We start from the raw sequence: 8,096 nt of genomic DNA on the forward strand, positions 1-8,096 counted from the left end.
GTGTCTTCTCCCTTTTAAAATAACTCCCCTGTGAATTGTAGTGTTGAGTGATAAGAACTATTAATTCTCTAGAAATACACAGGGAGAGAGAAGAACAGAAAGCTGGATGTTTCAAATCTGCCTTTTTTGTTTTTCCCTTTGAGGCTTGGGTCCTAGGTAACCTCCAGGCAGGGCAGGCCAGCCAGATCAGGACCAGGAATTGGTCTAGGCTGATGGGGAGGTGGAAGGGAGGGGATGCCTGTGCAGTAGTGATACGTAAGTCTCTGGGAGGCTGAAGGCATGTTGGTCAAGTGACAGTGTCCAAGTGATGATACTGTCCGATCCAGGTGAAGGTACCACAGGTACCTTAGGAGGCGTCCAGTGTCACAGAACTTTTATTATATATCCCCTTAGTTTCTTCTGACTTCTGGAGATTGGTGTGTAAGTGCTTGCTCAGCGGTGTAAGTCACTAAAAGCGGTATATTCCCAAAACCAACGTATTCCTTACTGTGTGAATCCGTGGTTGGTTTCCCCAGGGCCATTTCTCTCCAGCAGCTTGAGTTTAGGCTGGCTCAAAGCCTGCACCTGCAGTCTCCCCTGCTATCCAGGTTTCAGTACACGTGAACTCTCAACTCAGAAGTCTAGTCTTTTTGTCTTAAAAGGGAAATCCCAACATTTAGATAGTAAATGCAACAAATGACCCCTACTATTAACATAGTAACCATTTGCATTATCCAACGAGAGGCTATTACACAATTATCAAAGTGTTTCAGGCGTTTCAACCTTTTTTTTTTTTAAATCAAACCCACGGTCCTCAACTGTGTGAAATTGAACTCATACTGTTCTTAAGCCACTAATGAAGACATACTAATGAACACATGCTAATGAAGACTGGGTAATTTATAAAGGAAAGAGGTTTAATTGACTCACAGTTCCACGTGGCTGGGGAGGCCTCACTCTCATTGTGGAAGACAAATGATGAGCAAAGTTAGGTCTTACATGGCAGTAGGCAAGAGAGTTTGTGTGAGGGAACTCCCGTTTATTAAACCATCCGATCTTGTGAGACTTACTACCGTGAGAACAGTATGGGGGAAAAACTGCCCCCAAGATTCAGTTACCGTCCCTTGGCCCCGCCCTTGACACATGGGGATTTTTGCAATTCAAGGAGAGACTTGGGTGGGGACACAGCCAAACCATATCATTCTGCCCAGGTCCCTGCCACATCTCGTGTCCTCACATTTCAAAACCAATCATGCCTTCCCAACAGTCCCCCAAAGTCTTAACCCATTTTAGCATTAACTCAGAAGTCCACAGTCCAAAGTCTCATCTGAGATAAAGCAGGTCTCTTCTGCCTATGAGCCTGTAAAATCAAAAGCAAGTTAATTACTCCCTAGATACTATGGGGGTACAGCCATTGGGTAAATACACCTGTTCCAAATGGGAGAAATTGGCCAAAACGAAGGGACTGCAGGCCCCACGCAAGTCTGAAATCCAATGGGGCAGTCAAATCTTCCTTTTTTTTTTTTTTTTTTTTTTTTGGAGACAGAGTTTCACTCTTGTTGCCCAGGCTGGAGTGCAATGACCCGGTCTTGGCTCACTGCAGCCTCCACCTCCCAGGTTCAAGTGATTCTCCTGCCTCAGCCTCCTGAGTAGCTGGGATTACAGGTGCCCACTACCATGTCCAGCTAATTTTTATATTTTTAGTAGAGACGAGGTTTCACCATGTCACTCAGGCTGGTCTCAAACTCCTGACCTGACGCAATCTGCCTGCCTTGGCCTCCCAAAGTGCTGGGATTACAGGCGTGAGCCACTGAGCCTGGCCGGGGCAGTCAAATCTTGAAGCTCCAAAATGATTTCCCTTGACTCCATGTCTCACATCCAGGTCATGCTGATGTAAGAGGTGGGCTCCCATGGCCTTGGGCAGCTCCACCCATGTAGCTTTGCAGGATACAGACCCCCTTTTGGCAGCTTTCACTGGCTGGCATTGAGTGTCTGCAGCTTTCCAGATGCAGAATGCAAGTTGTTGGTGGATGTACCATTCTGGGGTCTGGAGGACAGTGGCCCTCTTCTCACAGCTCCAGTAGATAGTGCCCCAGTGGAGACTCACTGTGGGGGCTCCAACCCCATATTTCCCTTCCACAGTGCCCTAGTAGAGGTTCTCCATGAGGGCCCCACTCCTGCAGCAAATTTCTGCCTGGATCTCCAGGTATTTCCATACAACTTCTGAAATCTAGATGGGAGTTCCCAAACCCCAATTCTTGACTTCTGTGAACCTGCAGGATCAAAACCACATGAAAGCTGCCAAGGCTTGGGGCTTGCACCCTCTGAAACCACAGCCTGAGCTGTACCTTGGCCCCTTTTAGCCACTGCAGTAGCAGCTGGGACAGGGCACCAAGTCCCAAGGCTGCATGCAGCAGGGGGGCCCTGGGCCCGACCTGCAAAACCATTTTTTCCTTTTAGTCCTCCAGACCTGTAATGGCAGTGGCTGCTGCAAAGGTTTCTGACATGCCCTGGAGACTTTTTTTTTTTTTTTTTTTGAGACGGAGTCTTGCTCTGTCCCCCAGGCTGGAGTGCAGTGGTGCAATTTTGGCTCACTGCAAGCTCTGCCTCCCGAGTTCATGCCATTCTCCTGCCTCAGCCTCCTGAGTAGCTGGGACTACAGGTGCGCGCCACTTTTTTGTATCTTTGGTAGAGACGGGGTTTCACTGTGTTAGCCAGGATGGTCTCGATCTCCTGACCTCGTGATCCGCTTGCCTGGGCCTCTGAAAGTGTTGGGATTACAGGCATGACCTACAGTGAGCCACCATCCAGCCTTGCCCTGGAGACATTTTGCCTGTTGTCTTGGTGGTTATTACTTATGCAAATTTCTGCAGCAGGCTTGAATTTCTCCCCAGAAGGGTTTTTCTTTTCTATTGCATCATCAGTTGGCAAATTTTCCAAACTTTTATGCTCTGCTTCCTCTTGAATGCTTTGCTGCTTAGAAATTTCTTTTGCTAGATACACTAAATCATCTCTCTCAAGTTCAAACTTCCACAGGTCTCTAGGACGGGGACAAAATACCACCAGTCTCTTTACATAGCAATAGTGACCTTTACTCCAGTTCCCAACTAGTTCCTCATCTCCATCTGAGCCCACTGCAGCCTGGACCTTATTGTCCATATCACTGTCAGCATTTCGGTCAGAGCCACTCAGCAAGTCTCTAGGAAGTTCCAGACTTTACCACATCTTCCTGTCTTCTTCTCGGCCCTCCAAACTGTTCCAACCTTTGCCTTTTCCCAGTTCCACATTTTTAGTTATCTTTACAGTAGCATTCTGCTGTACTGGTACCAATTTACTGTATTAGTCTGTTCTCATGCTGCTAATAAAGATATACCCAAGACTGGGTGATTTATAAAAGAAGGAGGTGGCCAGGTGCAGTGACTCACGCCTGTAATCCCAGGACTTTGGGAGGCCGAGACGGGCAGATCACGAGGTCAGGAGATTGAGACCATCCTGGCTAACATGTTGAAACCCTGTCTCCACTAAAAATACAAAAAATTAGCAGGGCGTGGTGGCGGGCACCTGTAGTCCGTGCTACTTGGGAGGCTGAGACAGGAGAATGGTGTGAACCTGGGAGGGGGAGGTTGCAGTGAGCCGAGATCGTGCTACTGCACTCTGGCCTGGGTGACAGAGCAAGACTCCATCTCAAAAAAAAAAAAAAAAAAAAAAAAAAAAAAAACAGGAAGGAGGTTTAGTTGACTCACAGTTCACATGGGGAGGCCTCACAATCATGGTGGAAAGCGAATGAGGAACACAGTCATGTCTTACATAGTGGCAGGCAAGAGAGCTTGTGCGGGGAACTCCCATTTATAAAACTATCAGATCTCGTGAGACTTGTTCACTACCATGAGAACAGTATGGGGGAAACTGCCCCCATGATTCAGGTATCTCCACCTGGTCTCACTGTTGACATGTGGTGATTATTACAATTCAGGGTGAGATTTGGGTGGGAATACAGCCAAACCATTATCAGAAGGTATGTGTTTTTTTTTTGAGATGGAGTCTCACTCTTTTGCCAGGCTAGAGTGCAGTGGTGCGATCTTGACTCACTGCAACCTCCGCCTCCCAAGTTCAAGCGATTCTTCTGCCTCAGCCTCCCAAAGTGCTGGGATTACAGGCGTGAGCTACCACGCCCGACCAGAAGGTATATCTTTTCTCTAACACATTCTACTGTAATATATCTCATTTTAGTCATCTTATACTCAAGGTGCCTTTCAGCCTTGCTTGTAATGTACTGTAATTTTTACTTTGAATTTTACACTTGTGTCACAATTTAGCCATTAAATGCTCTTTCTTCACCTGAGTGGCTTCTTGATGCTTTCTGAAGGCACTCTTGAAAGCATCTGTGCTTTTTGGTAATAAGATATCCTGCCCCTAAACTGTAACTAGCTCATTTTCAAAGAGTACTGGCTCCTTTTAGAGGAGACTAGTGTTAGAGATGAAAATCTGGGCTCTGGGAGGTACATGAGATTGTTCCACAGAATGAGGAGAGATAGGATGACATGAGATAAGAAGCTACTTGAGTCAGCAGAGGAATTACTCTTTTAAAAAGTCAAGAGTTTCTTTTGCTGATTCCAGTTTAAGTTCTTTTCTGTCTCATGATCTGATTTCCCCTTTCTCTAATAGTTTTGAGTTATTTTATGTAGGCACACGAAAGATGTGTTTATAATGTCCTCTAGATGTAGACATTTCCATTTCTTTTTTCTTTTTGAATCTTACTCAAGTGGCCTGAATTGATTCCCAAGTCTGCCGTTCAGTTTCTCCTTGTTGCCATCCCTTGAGACTCAACTGCCTGAAAAGTAAGAGAAACCCAGGCTTGCCTCAAGGAAACACCAAAGAAAACATATGCACAACATTCTTGTATTAGTCTGTTCTCACACTCCTTTAAAGAACTACCTGAGACTGGGTAATTTATGAAGAAAAGAGGTTTAATTGACTCAGAGTTCTGCAGACTGTACAGGAGGCATGGCTGTGGAGTCCTCAGAAAACTTACAATCATGGCAGAAGGCGAAGGGGAAGCAGGTGTGTTTTCATGTGGCAGTAGGAGAGAGTGAACACACTTATAAATAACTAGATCTCCTGAGAAATCTATCACAAGACCAGCAACAGGGATAGATGCCCCCACGATCCAGTCACCTCCCACCAGGCCCCTCTGCCAACACTGGGGATTACAATTCAACATGAGATTTTGGGTGAGGACACAGAGCCAAACCATATAATCTGGCAAATCAGATGTTGACCCACACAATTAGTACTAAATACTCAGAGATACCAGGAAATCTCTGGGTCCTTAAGGTTTTACTTAAAACTCTCTTTTAACTCTTTATTGGCCAGGCACAGTGGCTCACGCTTGTAATCCCAGCACTTCAGGAGGCTAAGGTGGGCAGATCACCTGAGGTCAGGAGTTCAAGGCCAGACTGGTCAACATGGCGAAACCCCATCTCTACTAAAAATACAAAAATTAGCTGGGTGTGGTGATGCGTGCTTGTAATCCCAGTTACTTGGGAAACTAAGGCAGGAGAATTGCTTGAACCAGGGAGGTGGAGGTTGTAGTGAGCCGAGATCATGCCACTGCACTCCAGCCTGGATGACTGAGTGAGACTCTGTCACAAAAACAAAAACAAAAAAACTCTTTATCCTCATGGGTGCTAATGGTGGTAGTGTTAATCTTACGGCATGTAGGATTGTTGGGCTCAGATTCTTAAAGGCCTTTGAATAAATGAAGCCATTCTTAATCTCAGTGTTACACTAGTCTGACATTTTAACCATTAAGAATGATAGGAGGCTGGGTGCAGTGGCTCACGCTTGTAATCCCAGCGCTTTGAGAGGTCAGAGCAGGCGGATCACTTGAGCTCAGGAGTTTGAGACCATCCCTGCCAACATGGTGAAAGCCTCTCTCCACTAAAAATGCAAAAATTAGCTGGCTGTGGTGACACCTGTAATCGCAGCTACTTGGGAGGCTGAGGCACGAGAATCGCGGAGGTTGCAGTGAGCCTAGATAGTGCCATTGCACTCCAGTCTGGGTGACAGAGCTAAACTCTGCCCCCCCCCCCCAAAAAAAAAAAGAAAAAAGAAAAAGATAGCAGATGTAGCCAAATTATGTCAAGAACCATTAGAAGGCTGGCCATGGTGGCTCACACCTGTAATCCCAGCACTTGGAGAGGCTGAGGCAGGTAGATTGCCTGGCCAACATGGTGAAATCTTGTCTCTACTTAAAATACAAAAATTAGCTCGGTGTGATGGCACACGCCTGAAATTTTAGCTATTCAGGAGGCTGAGGCAGGAGAATCGCTTGAACCTGGGAGGTGGAGGCTGCAGCGAGCCGAGATCATTGCACTCCAGCCTGGGTGACAGCGCAGACAAAGAAACAAACAAAAAAAACCCATTAGATATGTAAAGAAATTCACCACAGACGTTCAGGAGACTCCTTTCTGTTACTCCACATTTTTATATTCAGCGTCCCGTAACCACCAGCGAAGTTGTATGGCTGCGTTTCAGTCAGGTTTTGTATTTGTTGTGACTAGGTAGTTATCAGTACATTTTCTAGTAATTTTTAGCCTGTTCTCATTTATTTTTTTTCATATGAAATATACTGAGAATTCACATTATGGATGCAGGAAGCTGTAGGATGAATACAAATATCTAGGATTTGACGTGAATGCGTACGTATTTTGCCCTCTCTTTTTTTGTGTTCTGGATTAATAACAGCACTGCACAGATGTGATGCTGTCTACAACATTCTTTGCTTTTTGTTTCGCCTGTTTCTTCTGCTGTATTAAGCTACATGAGAGTAGCATTTTGGCCTTGTCACTGCTGTATCCTTAGTGTCTAGGACAAGACTGGACACACATTAGGTGCTCTAAGAATATTTGTTTAATGAAAATATGATGCTGGTAGTTCTCCGCCTCAAACCCTTTTGGAAGTAAAATGATTGTTTTAGGATGTTTTAGGCTGTAAGTCGCAGGAAACCAAATTTAAACATCTTGAGTGATAAACCCATCATTCTGCTTAGTGGAAAGTCTTGGGTAAGGGTGGGTTTTGGGGGTTGGTGAAGTCAGTGGCTCAGCAGCGTGAGCTCTGCTGTCTCTGGGTCGGCTGCCCCAGCGGGTTCCTCATGGTCAGAAGGTGGCTGCCCGCACAGTGAGCCGCAGTGTTCACGTCATCTGGGAGACAGGGAGACTGGCTTTTGTTTGCTGGGGATTGTGTGTGTGAGAACCTAAATGCAGTAGAGAAAGGGGAAAAATGAAAAACATTTCCTTTCTTGGTAAGGACAGAAAGGATGAATTGAAGGATGAATTGAAGAAAACTGCGAAGAGAGCGAGAAGCTTCAGCGTGCATGCTTTTGGAGATGTTGAAGTATGGGGTTACTGAGGCTTGTGGAGCTCTTTTTAAAGGTTTGGAGGAAGATGAGAATTCAGCCGTGCTCAGATATGGGGAAGGAGCTACATGAGAGACAGTTGTTCTTCTGAGGTGCCCATTTGGGCTTTTGCTTGCCTTACAAACCTTAGCGCCTTAAAGAAATACCTAAAAAAGCTAAAGCAGAAAACAAAAATGGCCCATAGTCTTAGCTTCCAGATAATAACTAATGCTTTCAAAAAATGAAATGGGCTGGGTGTGGTGGCTCACGCCTGTAATCCCAGCACTTTGGGAGGCCGAGGGAGGTGGATCACCTGAGGTCAGGAGTTTGAGACCAGCCTGACCAATATTCTGAAACCCCATCTTTATTAAAAATATAAAAATTAGCCGGGCTTGTTGGCATGCGCCTGTAGTCCCAGCTACTCAGGAAGGCTGAGACAGGAAAATTGCTTGAACCTGGAGGGCGGAGATTGCAGTGAGCTGAGATTGCACCACTGCATTCCAGCCTGGGCATCGCAGTGAAACTCCATCTCAAAAAAACAAAACAAAACAAAACAAAACAAACAAACGTGCAAATTGTTAACTAATTTAAACAGTACAGGAAGGGGTAATGGGACCAGTTACCATCTTTGTTGTGTGACACACACAGAATCGCTGCATTGTGTTTCCAGAGACACATCCTTCACAGGTTTCAGGATTCCTCCCAGGAGGCAGCCTGTAGC

Source organism: Rhinopithecus roxellana, chromosome 6 (assembly GCF_007565055.1).
Source record: "Rhinopithecus roxellana isolate Shanxi Qingling chromosome 6, ASM756505v1, whole genome shotgun sequence".
Lineage (NCBI taxonomy): Eukaryota > Metazoa > Chordata > Mammalia > Primates > Cercopithecidae > Rhinopithecus > Rhinopithecus roxellana.